Genomic DNA, 20189 nt, shown 5'->3' on the forward strand with positions numbered 1-20189 from the left:
TGGGATGAACTGGGGAGGGGGGATGCTAGGCCTTCCTTGGCCTGGTGGGGGCGTGCCGGGTTCTTTTGTGCTGTTGGGTTTCCTTTTCCCTTCCGGTGGGGGGCTTGTTGCTGTGCAGGTCTAATGGTGTCCTCGCTGATGTTTCAGGAGCTGCTGCAGGAGGAGGAGGAGGAGGAGGAAGAAGAAGAAGCGGCGTGGGAACACGGGAGGCAGGAGCGAGCAAGAAGAGGATGCCGAAGCGTGCCGACGCGGGGGGGAAGGAGAGAGGCAGGCTGGGCAAAGCAGGTTTTCCATTATAGAGGGGCTGCAGTCACATGAGAGTTTGAGCGTTGCCGGTGCCTAGGCCGGCTTTGTGCTGGGCGACCTCCCTGTAAGCAGGGCTCGGGTCTTTGCTTTTGCTGTAGTTGGGCTTTTGCCTTGCTGCTCCTTAGGCTGCCTGGGGAGCGTGGCCCCCTGTAACGGAGGGCGAGAGCCACCTCTCCGCACCTGAGTGGGAAATGGAGCTCGCCGGACCCCGAGGCCGCCCTGTAAGCAGGGTAGTGCCGTTTGCCCGTCCCTCTTCCTCCTCCGGCCCCTCGGCATCGTTGCCTGGTGGTGGCCCGTAAATGCGACGGCCCCGTACTCGGGGTGCGCGTCACGGCATCTGGCAATTGGCTTTAGCTGGGAAGCCCCTTGGCACGTTGAGGTCTGCGGCCTCCGTGCAGGCTAGAGAGAGTTCCCAGGCTCTTGGCTGTCCTTGAGTGGGCGCCTGCTCCGCTGGCGGTGTGACAGCCCCGTAGTCGGGGCGTGTGTCCTAAGCTGCGGAGGCCTCTGTCCCGCGAGCGGCCCGCCCTGCCTGTAATCAGGTGTGGGGAGGCTGCAGCATTGCAGCCGGCTGCTCTAGCCATCCAGCTGGTGGGATTGACCCCTCCCTGTCCCGTCAGAGGGTGCAGGTTGAGGTGCTGGTTTTGTGTGTGGGGTGACCTCCCCGCTGGGTGGGTCGAGGTTGCTCCCCGGGTTCCCAAAGACGAGAGCTTGGTGATGTTGTGCTGCTGCCGGGCGGGCCAGCCTGTAGCTCAGGCGTTGGCGGGAGCCTCGTGCTCCGCGGGGCTTCTTGGTGAGGGTGGGGTGTGGGGGTACCGTCCTGTAGGCAGGGCTGTGCGTGCCCCCGCTGTGTGCTTGGTGAGCTGCGTTGAGAGAGACCCCCTGTAGTCAGGCGGGCATGTGGCCCCGGCCTTTCAGAGGCACGGGGCCGCGAGATGCGGGGTTGGGCTTGCGCCCTCCCTGGGACCAGGAATCAGGGCTGGGACCCCGAGCGCGGCATTTGGCCGTGTTGCCCCGCTGCCTGGCAGCTGAGAGTCGCTCCCGCCGCTGGGGGGGAAACCGAGCTCTGTGGCTCCAGGGGTGTTGTCCACCCGCCTGTAATCAGGTCTGGGTGCGCGAGCGCTTGTGCTCAGCTGGCAGCCTGTGTGGGGTGACCGCCCCGTTAGCGGGGTGCGGGTCAAGGTGCCCCCTGAGTGGGAGAGAAGGAGCCTCCCGCGGCCGGTAGGGATGGGGGCTGCCCTGTAAGGCGGGGAGCGCCAGTGCCTCGCAATCCCAGGCCCTTTGCAATGGATGCAGTGGCGGGGGTCCCCTGTAATCAGGGAAGATGACTCTTTGGCCGCTGCTTGTTGTGTGCCCAGCTCCATTTGCCCAGTCTGCCCGCCTCTGTGATCCCCCGCAGCACCGGCTGGAAGCGCGCCGTGCGCCAGTGAGGTGAGAAAAGCTGCTCAAGGTAGTTTTTGCTGGGATGAACTGGGGAGGGGGGATGCTAGGCCTTCCTTGGCCTGGTGGGGGCGTGCCGGGTTCTTTTGTGCTGTTGGGTTTCCTTTTCCCTTCCGGTGGGGGGCTTGTTGCTGTGCAGGTCTAATGGTGTCCTCGCTGATGTTTCAGGAGCTGCTGCAGGAGGAGGAGGAGGAGGAGGAAGAAGAAGAAGCGGCGTGGGAACACGGGAGGCAGGAGCGAGCAAGAAGAGGATGCCGAAGCGTGCCGACGCGGGGGGGAAGGAGAGAGGCAGGCTGGGCAAAGCAGGTTTTCCATTATAGAGGGGCTGCAGTCACATGAGAGTTTGAGCGTTGCCGGTGCCTAGGCCGGCTTTGTGCTGGGCGACCTCCCTGTAAGCAGGGCTCGGGTCTTTGCTTTTGCTGTAGTTGGGCTTTTGCCTTGCTGCTCCTTAGGCTGCCTGGGGAGCGTGGCCCCCTGTAACGGAGGGCGAGAGCCACCTCTCCGCACCTGAGTGGGAAATGGAGCTCGCCGGACCCCGAGGCCGCCCTGTAAGCAGGGTAGTGCCGTTTGCCCGTCCCTCTTCCTCCTCCGGCCCCTCGGCATCGTTGCCTGGTGGTGGCCCGTAAATGCGACGGCCCCGTACTCGGGGTGCGCGTCACGGCATCTGGCCGGCTTTGGCTTTAGCTGGGAAGCCCCTTGGCACGTTGAGGTCTGCGGCCTCCGTGCAGGCTAGAGAGAGTTCCCAGGCTCTTGGCTGTCCTTGAGTGGGCGCCTGCTCCGCTGGCGGTGTGACAGCCCCGTAGTCGGGGCGTGTGTCCTAAGCTGCGGAGGCCTCTGTCCCGCGAGCGGCCCGCCCTGCCTGTAATCAGGTGTGGGGAGGCTGCAGCATTGCAGCCGGCTGCTCTAGCCATCCAGCTGGTGGGATTGACCCCTCCCTGTCCCGTCAGAGGGTGCAGGTTGAGGTGCTGGTTTTGTGTGTGGGGTGACCTCCCCGCTGGGTGGGTCGAGGTTGCTCCCCGGGTTCCCAAAGACGAGAGCTTGGTGATGTTGTGCTGCTGCCGGGCGGGCCAGCCTGTAGCTCAGGCGTTGGCGGGAGCCTCGTGCTCCGCGGGGCTTCTTGGTGAGGGTGGGGTGTGGGGGTACCGTCCTGTAGGCAGGGCTGTGCGTGCCCCCGCTGTGTGCTTGGTGAGCTGCGTTGAGAGAGACCCCCTGTAGTCAGGCGGGCATGTGGCCCCGGCCTTTCAGAGGCACGGGGCCGCGAGATGCGGGGTTGGGCTTGCGCCCTCCCTGGGACCAGGAATCAGGGCTGGGACCCCGAGCGCGGCATTTGGCCGTGTTGCCCCGCTGCCTGGCAGCTGAGAGTCGCTCCCGCCGCTGGGGGGGAAACCGAGCTCTGTGGCTCCAGGGGTGTTGTCCACCCGCCTGTAATCAGGGTCTGGGTGCGCGAGCGCTTGTGCTCAGCTGGCAGCCTGTGTGGGGTGACCGCCCCGTTAGCGGGGTGCGGGTCAAGGTGCCCCCTGAGTGGGAGAGAAGGAGCCTCCCGCGGCCGGTAGGGATGGGGGCTGCCCTGTAAGGCGGGGAGCGCCAGTGCCTCGCAATCCCAGGCCCTTTGCAATGGATGCAGTGGCGGGGGTCCCCTGTAATCAGGGAAGATGACTCTTTGGCCGCTGCTTGTTGTGTGCCCAGCTCCATTTGCCCAGTCTGCCCGCCTCTGTGATCCCCCGCAGCACCGGCTGGAAGCGCGCCGTGCGCCAGTGAGGTGAGAAAAGCTGCTCAAGGTAGTTTTTGCTGGGATGAACTGGGGAGGGGGGATGCTAGGCCTTCCTTGGCCTGGTGGGGGCGTGCCGGGTTCTTTTGTGCTGTTGGGTTTCCTTTTCCCTTCCGGTGGGGGGCTTGTTGCTGTGCAGGTCTAATGGTGTCCTCGCTGATGTTTCAGGAGCTGCTGCAGGAGGAGGAGGAGGAGGAGGAAGAAGAAGAAGCGGCGTGGGAACACGGGAGGCAGGAGCGAGCAAGAAGAGGATGCCGAAGCGTGCCGACGCGGGGGGGAAGGAGAGAGGCAGGCTGGGCAAAGCAGGTTTTCCATTATAGAGGGGCTGCAGTCACATGAGAGTTTGAGCGTTGCCGGTGCCTAGGCCGGCTTTGTGCTGGGCGACCTCCCTGTAAGCAGGGCTCGGGTCTTTGCTTTTGCTGTAGTTGGGCTTTTGCCTTGCTGCTCCTTAGGCTGCCTGGGGAGCGTGGCCCCCTGTAACGGAGGGCGAGAGCCACCTCTCCGCACCTGAGTGGGAAATGGAGCTCGCCGGACCCCGAGGCCGCCCTGTAAGCAGGGTAGTGCCGTTTGCCCGTCCCTCTTCCTCCTCCGGCCCCTCGGCATCGTTGCCTGGTGGTGGCCCGTAAATGCGACGGCCCCGTACTCGGGGTGCGCGTCACGGCATCTGGCCGGCTTTGGCTTTAGCTGGGAAGCCCCTTGGCACGTTGAGGTCTGCGGCCTCCGTGCAGGCTAGAGAGAGTTCCCAGGCTCTTGGCTGTCCTTGAGTGGGCGCCTGCTCCGCTGGCGGTGTGACAGCCCCGTAGTCGGGGCGTGTGTCCTAAGCTGCGGAGGCCTCTGTCCCGCGAGCGGCCCGCCCTGCCTGTAATCAGGTGTGGGGAGGCTGCAGCATTGCAGCCGGCTGCTCTAGCCATCCAGCTGGTGGGATTGACCCCTCCCTGTCCCGTCAGAGGGTGCAGGTTGAGGTGCTGGTTTTGTGTGTGGGGTGACCTCCCCGCTGGGTGGGTCGAGGTTGCTCCCCGGGTTCCCAAAGACGAGAGCTTGGTGATGTTGTGCTGCTGCCGGGCGGGCCAGCCTGTAGCTCAGGCGTTGGCGGGAGCCTCGTGCTCCGCGGGGCTTCTTGGTGAGGGTGGGGTGTGGGGGTACCGTCCTGTAGGCAGGGCTGTGCGTGCCCCCGCTGTGTGCTTGGTGAGCTGCGTTGAGAGAGACCCCCTGTAGTCAGGCGGGCATGTGGCCCCGGCCTTTCAGAGGCACGGGGCCGCGAGATGCGGGGTTGGGCTTGCGCCCTCCCTGGGACCAGGAATCAGGGCTGGGACCCCGAGCGCGGCATTTGGCCGTGTTGCCCCGCTGCCTGGCAGCTGAGAGTCGCTCCCGCCGCTGGGGGGGAAACCGAGCTCTGTGGCTCCAGGGGTGTTGTCCACCCGCCTGTAATCAGGGTCTGGGTGCGCGAGCGCTTGTGCTCAGCTGGCAGCCTGTGTGGGGTGACCGCCCCGTTAGCGGGGTGCGGGTCAAGGTGCCCCCTGAGTGGGAGAGAAGGAGCCTCCCGCGGCCGGTAGGGATGGGGGCTGCCCTGTAAGGCGGGGAGCGCCAGTGCCTCGCAATCCCAGGCCCTTTGCAATGGATGCAGTGGCGGGGGTCCCCTGTAATCAGGGAAGATGACTCTTTGGCCGCTGCTTGTTGTGTGCCCAGCTCCATTTGCCCAGTCTGCCCGCCTCTGTGATCCCCCGCAGCACCGGCTGGAAGCGCGCCGTGCGCCAGTGAGGTGAGAAAAGCTGCTCAAGGTAGTTTTTGCTGGGATGAACTGGGGAGGGGGGATGCTAGGCCTTCCTTGGCCTGGTGGGGGCGTGCCGGGTTCTTTTGTGCTGTTGGGTTTCCTTTTCCCTTCCGGTGGGGGGCTTGTTGCTGTGCAGGTCTAATGGTGTCCTCGCTGATGTTTCAGGAGCTGCTGCAGGAGGAGGAGGAGGAAGAAGAAGCGGCGTGGGAACACGGGAGGCAGGAGCGAGCAAGAAGAGGATGCCGAAGCGTGCCGACGCGGGGGGGAAGGAGAGAGGCAGGCTGGGCAAAGCAGGTTTTCCATTATAGAGGGGCTGCAGTCACATGAGAGTTTGAGCGTTGCCGGTGCCTAGGCCGGCTTTGTGCTGGGCGACCTCCCTGTAAGCAGGGCTCGGGTCTTTGCTTTTGCTGTAGTTGGGCTTTTGCCTTGCTGCTCCTTAGGCTGCCTGGGGAGCGTGGCCCCCTGTAACGGAGGGCGAGAGCCACCTCTCCGCACCTGAGTGGGAAATGGAGCTCGCCGGACCCCGAGGCCGCCCTGTAAGCAGGGTAGTGCCGTTTGCCCGTCCCTCTTCCTCCTCCGGCCCCTCGGCATCGTTGCCTGGTGGTGGCCCGTAAATGCGACGGCCCCGTACTCGGGGTGCGCGTCACGGCATCTGGCCGGCTTTGGCTTTAGCTGGGAAGCCCCTTGGCACGTTGAGGTCTGCGGCCTCCGTGCAGGCTAGAGAGAGTTCCCAGGCTCTTGGCTGTCCTTGAGTGGGCGCCTGCTCCGCTGGCGGTGTGACAGCCCCGTAGTCGGGGCGTGTGTCCTAAGCTGCGGAGGCCTCTGTCCCGCGAGCGGCCCGCCCTGCCTGTAATCAGGTGTGGGGAGGCTGCAGCATTGCAGCCGGCTGCTCTAGCCATCCAGCTGGTGGGATTGACCCCTCCCTGTCCCGTCAGAGGGTGCAGGTTGAGGTGCTGGTTTTGTGTGTGGGGTGACCTCCCCGCTGAGTGGGTCGAGGTTGCTCCCCGGGTTCCCAAAGACGAGAGCTTGGTGATGTTGTGCTGCTGCCGGGCGGGCCAGCCTGTAGCTCAGGCGTTGGCGGGAGCCTCGTGCTCCGCGGGGCTTCTTGGTGAGGGTGGGGTGTGGGGGTACCGTCCTGTAGGCAGGGCTGTGCGTGCCCCCGCTGTGTGCTTGGTGAGCTGCGTTGAGAGAGACCCCCTGTAGTCAGGCGGGCATGTGGCCCCGGCCTTTCAGAGGCACGGGGCCGCGAGATGCGGGGTTGGGCTTGCGCCCTCCCTGGGACCAGGAATCAGGGCTGGGACCCCGAGCGCGGCATTTGGCCGTGTTGCCCCGCTGCCTGGCAGCTGAGAGTCGCTCCCGCCGCTGGGGGGGAAACCGAGCTCTGTGGCTCCAGGGGTGTTGTCCACCCGCCTGTAATCAGGGTCTGGGTGCGCGAGCGCTTGTGCTCAGCTGGCAGCCTGTGTGGGGTGACCGCCCCGTTAGCGGGGTGCGGGTCAAGGTGCCCCCTGAGTGGGAGAGAAGGAGCCTCCCGCGGCCGGTAGGGATGGGGGCTGCCCTGTAAGGCGGGGAGCGCCAGTGCCTCGCAATCCCAGGCCCTTTGCAATGGATGCAGTGGCGGGGGTCCCCTGTAATCAGGGAAGATGACTCTTTGGCCGCTGCTTGTTGTGTGCCCAGCTCCATTTGCCCAGTCTGCCCGCCTCTGTGATCCCCCGCAGCACCGGCTGGAAGCGCGCCGTGCGCCAGTGAGGTGAGAAAAGCTGCTCAAGGTAGTTTTTGCTGGGATGAACTGGGGAGGGGGGATGCTAGGCCTTCCTTGGCCTGGTGGGGGCGTGCCGGGTTCTTTTGTGCTGTTGGGTTTCCTTTTCCCTTCCGGTGGGGGGCTTGTTGCTGTGCAGGTCTAATGGTGTCCTCGCTGATGTTTCAGGAGCTGCTGCAGGAGGAGGAGGAGGAGGAGGAAGAAGAAGAAGCGGTGTGGGGACACGGGAGGCAGGAGCGACCATGAAGGAGATTCTTTTTATTGTCAATCTCTTTGTATTAACTTGTCTTTTGAAGCCACAGTTGAAATGTGTGTATTGCTGTTGTTACTTCCCAGTTCCCACTAGAGACCTTTGAGAATAAATTTTATTTGTATGTTGTTGTTGCAATGGATATCCTGTTTCCGTTTCTTTCCTGCACTGTATTTTGGTATTAAGGTCTGCCTCAGCATAAAGCGTTTTCTTGTTGAATTGCTCTTCTGCCATTTGTTTCTTTTCTCTACCCATAAGTAAAATCCTTTTATCTTTACGGAGGATTTTGGTCGGCTGTCTTTGGCGTGTAGTGGTGAGTAGTGGTGACATTCCAAGTTTTCCTTACGTGTCATGGCATGGGGTATGGAATATTGCCTTGGCCAGGTTTAGGTCACCCGTCCTGTTTCTGTCCCCGCTCCCTGTGCTGCTCCCAGCCCTCTTCCTGTACAGTAGGAGAGTGACAAAACAAACATCGTTCACTCTGTTCAGAACTGCTCCGTAAGAACTGGAAACACTGGTGAGTTATGGTATCGTACTTCTCTGAAACGTAGCATCATGCCATCCACTGTGAGGAAAAGCTACTCTGTCCCTGCTGAAACTAGAGCCATATCCCCCCCTTGTCCTGTCTCATTTAGGTTATGGTTAGATCTTGTAACGATCTTATACATCCTAATTGTTTATTGTCTCCTGTCTTACTTTGTGATGTTTACACACATCTAATTCCAACTCCCTGTGGCCCGTCCATGTAAATTTTCTGTCCGTGAAGGTCATTTAGTTCATGATTTTGGGCTGTATCTGTTACAGCAGCCCTTCAGTACAAGAGAGGTTGTCAGATTACTTCTTGCTAAGCTAGCTTTACTTCAACAGATTTGGTTCCTCTTTCGGTGAGGTGGTTCTTATGGTAACAATGTTAGTGAGGCCTGTAACAACTGCGGTGATGATGGCATGCAGTATTGTCTACCAACTGTTTATTCTTACGCACCATCAAATCCCTTTGAGGTACGCAACACCCACCCACCATCCTGCTTTTCCCACCACGTGTTTGCAGGTCCTTTAGGAGAAGTAATCCCACAAATAGGCTTGCCTTTGAGGCGGGAATAATCCAGACTGTCTTGCTCAGCATGTTCTTTACATGCTCCACTGCATCTTTATCCCCCTTCTATGGTACACAGGATGTTTCATTGGACAGGACCAGCCCCACTGGCAGATCCCTGAGCGTTGACTAACCAGGTGGCTTTTGCTAAATATTTGTCCCGGTGTTTAAATGGAATGCACCTACGGTTCCTAAGGTAGTCTTTAATAGGCCAGTGTATCAGCTGATTTTTCCAGATGCTGTGTGTGGTAGGGGATGTGATATAGCAACTGAAAGCTGTGTTCTTTTGCCCAGGTGATGATGAGATTGTTTCAGAAGTGAGTCCTGTTGTCTGACTCAGTTCCTTCTGGGGTGCTGTGTCACCAGAAGGCTTGCTTTTCAGGCATTTGGGCAGCAGCCATGTGCATGGGGTTTTGTTTCCATCCATCCAGAGGTTGCTACCAGCGTTGTGTGCGTGTGGTGCTTGGCTGGCTAAGCTGTAATCTTTTTGCACACCTCATGGTTCATTTAATGTTAGAGTCAGTTTCTTTCTCTTTCTTCTCCCATTTTAGTAGTGGCTCTGTTCCACCTTCATCTTATGAGCTTCTCTCCTTGTTAAACGTTCTGGCTTTTTGGGATATTTTTTTTCTTCCCACTTTGAAGGGAGAAGAGTTACAGGCACTGGTTGGTTCTTTGGTTGAACTGTGGGACTTCTCATAGGGATTGGAGTGACCACAGGGCTAGCTGTGAGGGTCATGGCAGCTGTGGGGCCCTTGAGAAGGCTTACAGTACCCACAGGTCCATTACAAGGACTGAAGCAATTGCAGGGCCTCTTGCAGGGACTGGAGCAGCTGCAGGACGTGTTGCAAGGGTTGGAGCAGCAGCAGAGCCCGTCACAGTTGCTGGAGCAGCCGTAGAACTGCAGAGGCTGCAACCTGGCTGTTCTTCATCATTGCTTTGTTTTCAGTTTTTGGAACTGTGATTGAATTCACTGGTAGCTCTTATTAGATAATGAAAGTGAATTAGAAGCTGCAGAAGTCCAGACATCGGTACTGAGCTCTTGTGTCTCTTGCCTAATGTCCTCGATATCTTTAAAAAGAATAATTAAGAAAAAGAGTTGGTTGGTTTGCCAAATGCATAAAAAAGAAATCGCATTCCAAACTAGGTCCCTTCTGAAGATGTCGACTCATCCTGCCTAATGCTTCTCATTTATCTGATGTATGGATGGAACAGGAATGTTTTCTGAACTAAGCTTAGTAAGCGTTCTTCCAGCGCTGTTGTACTTGGCACTTATCCTCTCAAACATTTCATGGTAACTGCCTGTCGAAAGTCAGACAGGACTTCCTCTTACATCCTCCTGCCCGCACATACAGCAAAAGATGAGTGGGAGGAGAAAAAATCTGTTTCTTGTTCGTCTGTACTAGGATGTGCTGGGATTTGGGAAGGCAAAACCCTTGCTGTTGTCCTCCCATGTATGTTTATGAAGCCATAATGGATCGTTAAATTAGAGCTATTGATGGGTTTTTAACTCCAGGTGGGGATCGTTTTGTTCATTTAATCTGATGTCATGCACATCAGAGAACAGGGATCTTGCCCAGGGATCTCTGCCTTGGGATTTTTTGGGAAATCTTCCTGACTGTTAATTCACATCTTCATCGGCATTGAGGCTCCTGTTACACTTCAACACATAGCAGCAATGTGGGTTTTATTTCTGTTTTTTGTTGGATTTTAAATGTTGGGTTTACCATTTCCTCCTCACATAAACAAGGGCAATGTTGGTTTTCTGTTTATGTGGGAATTATTATCAGGAAGTGACCAATGTCACATGCTTGTAAAAGATGAAATATTCCTTGCAGTTATGAAATCACCACACATAAGTTGCTGCTGTGATTCTGGATTCATTCATTCTCTATTTCCATTTGCTTTAGGATTTTTTTTTAGCATTTTTAATCCTTTAAGCTTGTGGCCTCAGTTACACCTTTTGAAATAGATTCCCAAAAGCTCATTATGTTCGTGTTGATAACCAATGTTATTCTTTGTGAGTTTCACTGGATGCAGCCTCCTGGAGCTCTGAAGTTTTGAACTGAAATGCTAAAACTAAACAAAAAGATTAGAGCAGTTTGCAAATTGTGAACTTTAGCTTGTCATCTTCTGTAAGACCACGTAGATCCCATTTCTTAAAATGGAGTCATTCTGCCTGCTTATTCTCAAACTTTCTTATCGTTCAGGAATCTTTTCTACTTTTGCTATGACCAAGTCTGGTTATCTTATCAGTCCTGTATATTTTCAAGCAGAAAAAGCTGTGACAGTTCTAGAAGCAGTGCCTTTTGAAATGTTTCCCCTCCTCCATTCAGTGCTTTGGTGTAGTTTTCTTTTCTGAGTAGTAAAAGTCACCATTCGTTCTTCTGTAGTGATTACTGAATCTCAGTCCTGAGTATTTAAATGGAGGGGGAAAAAAAGTTGGAATGATTCCCTTCAGCGCATGTTGATTTTTATTCACATATTTTAAATGTATTTTAGCATTTCAGAATGAAACGTATCCATGTGATTTCATCGTTACAGCACCAGATGTTGTATGTCAAACACGTTATCAATTTGAGAGCACAGTAATTCTCCGTATCTATCGTTATTTCATGCAAAGAGGGTTTGCTCTTCTTTTCTAGCTTCTAAATATCAGTTCTAGCAGGTGAGATGCCACCTGTTACAAATAAAAAAATATTTTAGGAAGCCTGTATTCAGATTCAAATCAGAGCTGGTTAGTTCTATGGAAAGCAGAGCTGTGTTTGCCAGCCTTCTCCTTTCCCCTTCCCTTCCTCCCTTCCTCCCTTCCTCCCTTCCTCCCTTCCTCCCTTCCTCCCTTCCTCCCTTCCTCCCTTCCTCCCTTCCTCCCTTCCTCCCTTCCTCCCTCCCTCCCTCCCTCCCTCCCTCCCTTTCTCCCTTCCCTTCACTGGGGTCTCAGCAATTTTTGTCCTGCATTGCTTGTTTTAGTTGTGTATCAGTTGTGCTACTTTGCGTAGAATATTCTTTCTATAAATTTCAGTGATAACATTAGTAAATAACATTAACTATTGTAATGCTAGCTGAGACAGTGTGAACAATATACAGGTGGGTTGGTTGTCGCAGAGTGATGAATGCATATTACTAGCTGTCTCTTTCTTGAGTTTCTTCACTGCCATACTTCTTTCATCTGTACCAGCTGAAACCTACTAGAACTCCAGAAGTGTCAGCCCAGGGCACGCATTCATGCCACTTCCTCCCCTTTTTTCTAGAAGAAGAGAATAAGTTTGTTTGCATATTTTAGCAAGTCAGTCATTCAGACACTACAAGTTTCCCCATTCTTTTGACAATGATTTGATGTCCCTGTCATTTCTAGAGCAACAACAACAACATAGGGATATTCAGTGAGGGAAGCAAAAGAAAATCAACGGGTGGGGTTTGTGTACAGACTTCCTTCTAAAAACTGGAGGTACTGATTTGTTACCCACCTTCTAAGCTGAAAATCAGCTTAGAGATAAATACAGGAGCTAAAAAGCCCTGCTGTTGGAGCATCAGCGCACTCAGACTCGGATATTCCAAACTGAGTCTTCGGTTTGTCTTTGACAGACCAACTTCTTTGTAAGAGAAAATATTCAAAGACAACAGATAGATTGCTGCCTTCAGTTAATGTCAGCAGTTGAGAAGGTCTGTTTGCCTCAACTGCAAGCACAAAAGGAGTGAGGTTGGAAGGGGCCACCTTGCTGACTGAGAGGAAACAGAGGGAATTCGGATTGTCTTTCCGGTTAAGTCACATCCCAGCCACAGGGGTTAGCAGTGTTTCAGCATGGATTGTATACAGCCTTCAGGTTGTTGGTTTTGTTGTTTTGTTTTTGTTTTCTGCTATTCGTATTTTGTTTGGATTTTTTGAATTTCATTTCTAAAGTAGGAGAAAATATTTTCCTTAGTGAAAATCATCAGAATGTTGAAGGTAATTTCAGTTTAAATAGATTATAATTTTTCCTATGGACTTTGCTTTCACACACCCTAGATAATATGAGCAGTGATTACCTGTGTTTGAAAAGTAATGTTTTATTCAAATTTACAAACAAATTTTATGTTGAGTTCTTCTACACGCAGCTCATTTTTGCATTTTTGTGCAGATCAGTAGAACAACTGTGCAATGGTGTACAGCTAAATTCAACTAACTACACGCTCACAACCAACCTCATCTGGCATTGCACACAGACCCCAGCCTGCACATAAGGGATGAATACAACACATTAAAGTGAATTAGATAAGTCAATGCTGTACTAGATGAAGCTTCAAGAAGAACATTTTGAGAAATGTTTCCTGAGCTCAAGAAAGCAAGTGATCAGCAGTGCCACAGAGCAAAGGCAAACAAATCTCAATTATTGAATTTTCAAGGTCAACAACAAGGAGTGCAGGCAGAGGCTTAAGAGTGTTAGTTTCTAGACTCTGCGTGGTTAGGGACAGCTTCAGAAGACAAGCTGAGAAGCGAGTTGATGCTGAAGGCAGTTCTTCATGGTGCAATGCAGTCTAGGCTGGGGGTGGTCTGAGTTGACAGAGGTGGTACGTAAAAAGCAACTATGATTTTTGCGTGGAGTTTTTCCCTTCTTCTTAGTCATGAGAATGTTGCTCTGTTTTGAACTCTCTCATTCAGTGTCTTTTCTCTACTTCAGCAGTATGAATTTATAGGGTTCTCCTGAAATGATACGTATGAAAAGTAGAAAATGAACAAGAGTAATTGTCCTTATGTCTTTCATGCATTGTCACCCTAACACAGATCCACCGGAATTTGGCAGCTTTTCTGTTGAGAAGACAGTGCCAGTCTCTTGGAGAACTTCAGAATATTACAGCTGATGGATTTCATAAGCAACCACAGCAGTCTTGCCCTTCCAAAGCCTACTGACGTATAGATTTCCAAAGAGCACACGTAGCTCTCTATGCTTTCCAGTACAAAATAAAGTTTGATATTGTTAAGTTAGAGATGTAGCGTGGGCTTTAATTCCAATTGCATCATTCAACATACTTCAATTGTCATGTGTATCTAGAAAACTCAAACTGGCCATGGAATTTACGTAAAATGTAGTGATGTTGCTCTAGACTGAGGACAAGGGGAAAAAATAACCACACACTTCAGAAAAACAACTACAAATGCAAAGAAACAATGGAGTAAGCACAAGGAATGTATTGCAAGCACTGGTGAGGAACATCTTTAACTCCACTTCCAGGTGAGGTTTATTTCAGGTAATTGGGCTGTAGAGAGTAAAAAGCTAAACGATCAGCTTTGAGTTTTACAATATTAATGGTAGGAAGAAGAAGCATTAAGACACTAATTGAGGTTGATTAAGCACGTCAACGAAGTGGGGGAGAAGTGAGCAAAACCCATATGAGTGCAGACATAATATTGCAAGTGCTATGTTATGAGATAGAACAATAAATATAGATCACTTCAGATCTGCATCACAGCTACTAAAACTAGATATTTTCTGCTTGCAATACTGTGGCTGAAGGACAAAAGAATTGTATTTTCAACCAGGGTGAAGCTGGGTATGAGTGGAAGTCAAGCACTAAATGCTTCCTACATTATTATTATTTTTTTCTTTTAACGAGGAATGAAAAAGTAACTACTTACTTCAAAACTGGGAGTCCCAAAATGTCAAGAGATTTCTATTGCATAGATGTGGAGCAAAGTGATTGGACTTACTTGGCCCAGTAGCAGCATTTTTTTTCCTGCGTATGCACACCGAAGGGCAAGGGGACATAGGGAAATGTCCTTAGCTTTTAAGTTTAATGTGATATATTTCAAGAACTTGTGCACAATCTACCTGAGTATGAGTTAGGTAACTGGAAATTGAGATTTGGACTTAGGGCCCCAATACACACTGTCAGCATGGAAGAACGATGGACAGGCAGAGAGCGATGATAAAGGTGCCCAAAATTATGTCAGAAAGAAAAAATGCTAAGGGCAGAAATAAAGCTACTCTGAAGGACAGATACAGAAAATCTGATGGATAAGACAGAAAAAAAAATCACCTTTTGTTATGGAAATCTCTGCCAGTGTTCAATAAGAAATAATCTGCTGCCTTGTAATACTGCAGGAGCCAAGAAAACTTCCTACTCTGCTATGCAGTATACTCTAAATTATGTTATGCTCTACTGGCATATCCTCAAGGTTATATAAACTTCAGATAAGTACAGAGCACGGTGGGATTTATATGAAAATTCCATGTTAGGAGGATTTTTTATTTAATTTTATTTCATTTTATTTTGTATGCTGGTGACAACTTACCTGAGCAGTGTACTTTCGCAAACTGCAAACACTGACCTGAACAGTAAGTGCTACTATTTATCTCTGGTAGCAGTGGAGATGTTGACAAGGAATGAGTAATTTAACTCAGAGCGCAGGCAGCAGGGCGGCCTCATCCCTTGTGAAATTTTGTATCTGATGTTTTCTTTGAAGTACAGATTGTATGCAGGTGTCCCGGTGTCCAGGAAGCCTGTCTGCTGTTTGAGCACTTGAAGAGATACTGAATATGTTTGTATCTTTCATTGGATCTCATTGCTAATCACGTGCTTAGGGTCAGTTATTCAATTAGAAATACGTAATTACAGTAACTGGGGTTACTCAAGCTACTTCAGTTTTATGCTACAGTAATTTAGATGTGAATGTGACTGTTACATGAAATCCTGCTCATGCTCACTGGGTGGCACTCACTGGTTTTCATGAAAATATCATTTGGTTCCGTGTGCCATAAGCAATTGCTTCATCTAGTTTCACATAGATAAAAGTTTGACACTGTTCTACGAGTATTCTTTGCCTTGCACTCTTCTGTACTGCACTTTGTGTAATGCTGTTCCTTCAGGTTACAAAGCGATGTTGTCTCCAGGTGCTTCATGTAACGTTGCCATGTCTCAGGCACTCAGATTGGTCTCCTGCTGTCAGCGGGGATTCTTCAGCGCTGCTGAAGGAGAGGGAAATGCATTCATTTAGGGGAATCCTGGGAGATGAGCTGTTTATAGAGGAACCTCTGCAATTTCCCCGCTCTCAAATGAAGATTTAAAAAATGAATGACTTCCTCTCTGTGTAGTCGAGTATTTGAATGAAGGTGGTTTGACAGCCGTCTCTGTGGCAAAGCAGATGGTGGGAGAATATTCTAGGTGTATTCTTTCCCTCCAGAGCGAAAAAATGGGTGATCCTGAGCTACCCTCTGCAACAAGGGAGGATCAGGACAGGATCAAAAGAAATGCTTCAGTTGGCCACGAGAAGATATGATGCTAGTTTCTGTGCTGATCAGGAGATGTGCTTTGTCAGACCTTTTCAAAGCAGCTGGGGGCATAGTGAAATAAAGATCCAGTTACAGAGGCACAGGAATAGGCTGCTGTTAAACTGCTGTGGCTGCAGTTTATTCTCCAACTATACACAACATTCCCAAATGAGTGTTTTGATCCCATGTGCCTCTGCACAATTACTCAGCCAAAGCTGGCAATCGTAGCATGTAGAATGCAAGGCATAGTTTTAAGACTTGAGAAAACCTTCTCCTAGCTGTACATAGCACCTAATGTTAAATACATATCATAATAAGAAAAACAGTTCCATGCAAAAAGCCACAAGCTGTAAAACTTTAGCAAGTAATATTATTGAGGTATAACATGAATGAAGTATCAAATAATTATTCTCTACGAAGTGAAAATGCACGGAAATTAGAAGCAATGATGAGTTAATATAGAAGTGAATCAGAACCTGCTGCTCTAAATTAAAGGGGTTTGAAACAGAACTTCTATATGCCTAAGCCATATTGAGAGTGGAAAGGTGGGAAAACGCATGGATGTGTGTTCTGGGTCACTTAAATGAATGTGAATGAAAAACAGTGTGTCTGAATAAGGTAGAAAGCAAAACTTCTGTTGCAGTGCAGCACAAAGTCCACAAACATTCAGTGGTCTCAAATGCCTGTAAGTGACTTCCTGTGGTACCACAAGGTTACATTGGGCACGGATTCAGTTTCTACCCCTACTGCTGATGATTTTATTAGACCTATGACATCACTTCTGTTCAGTGCACAAATATCTGACAGTTGTAAAGCCAGCATTTAAAAAGTTCTCTGTGGTGTGAATATGTGAAACTACCTTTTATGTGTTTAAGTTTGGAGTAAGGTGTTAGAGATGGAGAGGAGAAAAAAATAAATAATCAGGACTTTCAGTTTCCAACTAGCTATTTGAAGGGATCTTTTGGTAGTGGGTTCATGGTAGGGTTTTTTTCCTTGGTGTTTTGTTTGTCTGTTTGTTTGTTTGGCATCTAGCTGAGCCTGTAGGAAGAACTCTGTGGGAGTACAGGAAAAACTGTTCAGAGCAGAAGCTGTGGAGCAAAATAAACAGCATGAGAACCAAAGACACCTCTAGAAGAAGAACGAACGTCTCTCGGCTCTGATTGGATAAGTGCCTGTGTGAAGGGTTGAAGAGTGTTTTGTGAAGTGCTCTGTTGACATGTGAAGGTGGATGGGAAAGCTAGAAAAGAAAACTTGTGAAGGTATATAGGTGATGTGAGAACTTGTGCTAAACGATTTGGATCATTCACATCTGAGTCCGTGCATGAGAGGCTGCAAGGACTCATCAGTTAATTGACTGTTTAGCATCCTGTTACTTCTGAAGATCTGAAACAAACTTTTCTTCACACTTAACGAACGATGGCATTTTAAATTGGAAAAATGTTTGCCATAATGCTCCAGCTGTTCCCATGATAAATGCCTGGGGACCCCTCTAGTTTAATTTGTTATGCTCCCATTTAAAGTTCATGACAACGTACTGTAAATGGTAACAGACGGATCTGGAGAAAAAAATAAATCACCTTTTACACCAGATTCTTCAAATACTGAACAAAGCTGTGCTGCAGCCCTGAGAACGCTTTGAAGCAGACATTAAAAGCAGGCTGTTGTTCATGAGAGGTGGCAGACCTCATAGCAGAGACAGAGTACCAACATCTTTTCCAAACTGTGGTGTCTACAGAAGCCATCTGCATGGTGGACTTTGCGCCAAATTACCTACGCTTGGGATGTTGTGGTTTTTATTATGTAGGAGGAGGCAATGGGGAAAAAAAACTGATGTTTTGGGTATGATCCCAAAATGTGTTCTGGCTTCTGGAAAAAAAATATCAGAATCTCTGCAAAGCTGTTTTTCTCATTAGATTGACTTTGCAAGTGTTCCATCAGAGTTTACGTTGAAGAGGAGCTAAAATACCTGTGAAACAGTGGTGGGAGGAATTGATTTGTACCAGCTAATTTTCAGTTCCTTCCTTACATTGGAAAATTTCTGATGTACAAGCACATCAGAAAGGTTCCATTGCCTAGTATGCATGCTTAAAAGGGATTTCATGTTTCTGTATAGCTAGAGAGATGATCAAATTTGTCAAAACTCCTGTTCATTCCAATTTAAAACAGAATTCAGAATCCTTTCATATCTAGAAATTACAGACAAGAATGTCTCTATCATCATGGGATTTCCTTGATCACAAAGAATATAAAAAATGCATGGCTTTATCTAAATATTAATGTTGTGGTTCAGCTGGCTTTATGCCTGTATGTGCTATCAAGGCCAGGAAAAGTATTATGGTGAGAGTAAGCAGTGACAGCGCTAGTCCCTGGAGAAGAACTCCAAGCCAAATCAATGTAGGATTGCTAAACAAGTTTTAATCAGAGTCCAAGTGAGATCTGCTAGATCAGCGATTGCTGTTGTTCCTTAAATGCGTAGCCAAGGATGCCAAGCAGCCTTCTGTGTACAGATGGAGAAAGCAGGGGCTAGGCTTCTGCCAGAACAGCTTCAAGCTTCAAAGGCAACTGATGCTGCGTGCTTCTGCATGCATTCTAGTGTAGCAAAGTGACTAATTATTGAAGCACACTGCGTGTTGCACTCGTAATATGAGGGCTGCTTCAAAAGTAACGCTTCCTCTTTCATTATGTTGACAGAGGCAGGTGTTGGTGGTACAGCAGGAGAGGCTGAACCTTCTCATCAGTATTCCATTACATGCTTTTGTCATGTAAGAGATGGCAGCAGAGGGGCAGTCTGACTAAATGGCACCTGAAATGGAAGTATGTAGGAAGCAAAGGTGTGTCCTTGACTTCCTCCATGCAGGAAAAAATGGCACCCACTGGCCTTCATTGAATGTTGCTGAATGTTTGTGGAGACCAAGCAGTGGGTGTGAGTGCAGTCAGTTGGTCTGCGTGGTACATTTCAGCAGTAGCTGTAGACTGAAGTCCTGCTACAAAGCACATCCTCCACCAAAGTTGTAGGAACATGTTGATCAAAAGGATAATCTATTTATTTTCTGCTTCTGTCAACAACACAAGAATGCTATGTATCCATCCATGGATCATGAAGATCCAGTATCAGATAAGTGGAAAACTCTACTTGTGGTGTAATGCCGTTGGCAGTTCAGCACTGCACAGTTGTTTGCTCACTCCATCCTCCCTATGGGATTGGGAGAGAATCGGGGAGGAAGGGAGGTGGGTGAACCCGCATAAGTAAGAGAATGGAACTCCTGGGCAGAGACGAAAGCTATTTGCTAAGACAGGAAATGGAAGAGGGAAAAAAGGAACGATAGACACAGTAATTATAGATACGTGTAAATGTACCAAACAGGTGATGCACAATGCAATTATTCACCACCTGCTAACCAGTGTCCAGCCAGTCCCTGTACGGCCAGTTTAGGTCAGCTGTCCTGGTTCCGTCCAGCACTTCCCAACAACCAAAATATGTCAGTATATTTATCAACATTGTTTTTCCTCCTAAAGCCAAAACACAGCATCACACAAGACAATAGAAAGGAAAAATCAACTACTGAGCTGAAACCAAGATAATTTTCTAACCAAGGTGTTTTATGCAGTCTCTTCACTGCACAACCTCTTATTTTCTGTCTGTATGCTAATAATAATATGCCTTAAAATGGAATTGTTTTCTCTTTAAACACAGATTTGATTTCTGGTGCAGTGGAGTACAGTCTTCAGCATGCCGTTAAATGCAGAACAGCTATCTAATTTCAGTAAACAAGACTCCTGTGTTACAGAGCATCTGCCTGGAGATAGGCATTCCCCTAAAGCATCACTTACCATGGCAATTTTAGCTTTATTTTATCTGTTGTTATCACTGCACTTTGGAGGCAATGGAGTACCAGCCTCTGAGTCTGCCTGAGGCTGACTAAACCAAGGGCCTCTCCAAGCCTCCAGGTGGAAAAGAGACCTCAGTGATAGTTAAGGGTCCTGTTGCTCATAGGTAGCAGGTGTGCTAAGACCAAGGGTGAGAAGGGGCTGTAGGGGAACTGGTGTTGCCCCTCCCTGGTTTAAGTAAGCGTTTCCTTGATACGTGCAGTTCCTCCCAGCCATTTGGTACTGACGCTGGATTTGTGGAAGTAGCAACACGTAGAAGCATAGAATTATTAAGTTCAAAAAGACCACCAACATCATCCAGTCCGTCCATCAACCTATCACCACCACTACTAAACCATGCCCCTCAGTGCCATATCTACACGTTTTTTGAACACCTCTGGGGATGATGGCTCCACCGCCTCCCTGGGCAGCATGTTCCAGTGTCTCACCGTTCTTCCTGAGAATGATTTCCTAATATCCAACCTGAACCTGCCCTGGTGCAACTTGAGGCCATTACCTCTTGTCCTCTCACTGTTACCGGGGAGAAGAGACTAATTCCTACCTCTCTGCGTCCTCTGTTCAGGGAGTTGTAGAGAGCATTAAACAATTGCAGTTCCCTCAGCTGCTCCCAGTAAGACTTGTGCTCCAGGCCCTTCTCAGCTTCATTGCCACTCTCTGGAGGTGGACCAGGGCTTCA

General features: G+C 50.1%; 2 long non-coding RNA genes across 10 annotated transcripts in view; both read left to right on the forward strand.

Annotated features, from left to right (window-relative positions):
• Positions 1-20189, forward strand: part of LOC128087703 (uncharacterized) — a 126179-nt gene that overhangs the window by 12643 nt on the left and 93347 nt on the right. For 6 of the 9 annotated variants that reach the window (XR_008209950.1, XR_008209948.1, XR_008209949.1 and 3 more), the window contains exons 3-5: positions 148-1734; positions 1912-3502; positions 5448-6562. This is a non-coding gene — a long non-coding RNA (uncharacterized LOC128087703). Of the gene's footprint in view, positions 1-147; positions 1735-1911; positions 3503-3679; positions 4804-5447; positions 6563-20189 lie in introns of those variants that run through there. The other 3 variants (XR_008209945.1, XR_008209947.1, XR_008209946.1) reach the window with 3 other exon arrangements.
• LOC128087704 (uncharacterized) lies at positions 6572-7430 on the forward strand. Its single transcript, XR_008209952.1, has 2 exons — positions 6572-7029; positions 7207-7430. It is a non-coding gene; the product is annotated as an uncharacterized LOC128087704 (long non-coding RNA).

This window comes from Tympanuchus pallidicinctus, unplaced genomic scaffold, assembly GCF_026119805.1.
Source record: "Tympanuchus pallidicinctus isolate F22 unplaced genomic scaffold, pur_lepc_1.0 scaffold31, whole genome shotgun sequence".
In the NCBI taxonomy this organism is placed as follows: domain Eukaryota; kingdom Metazoa; phylum Chordata; class Aves; order Galliformes; family Phasianidae; genus Tympanuchus; species Tympanuchus pallidicinctus.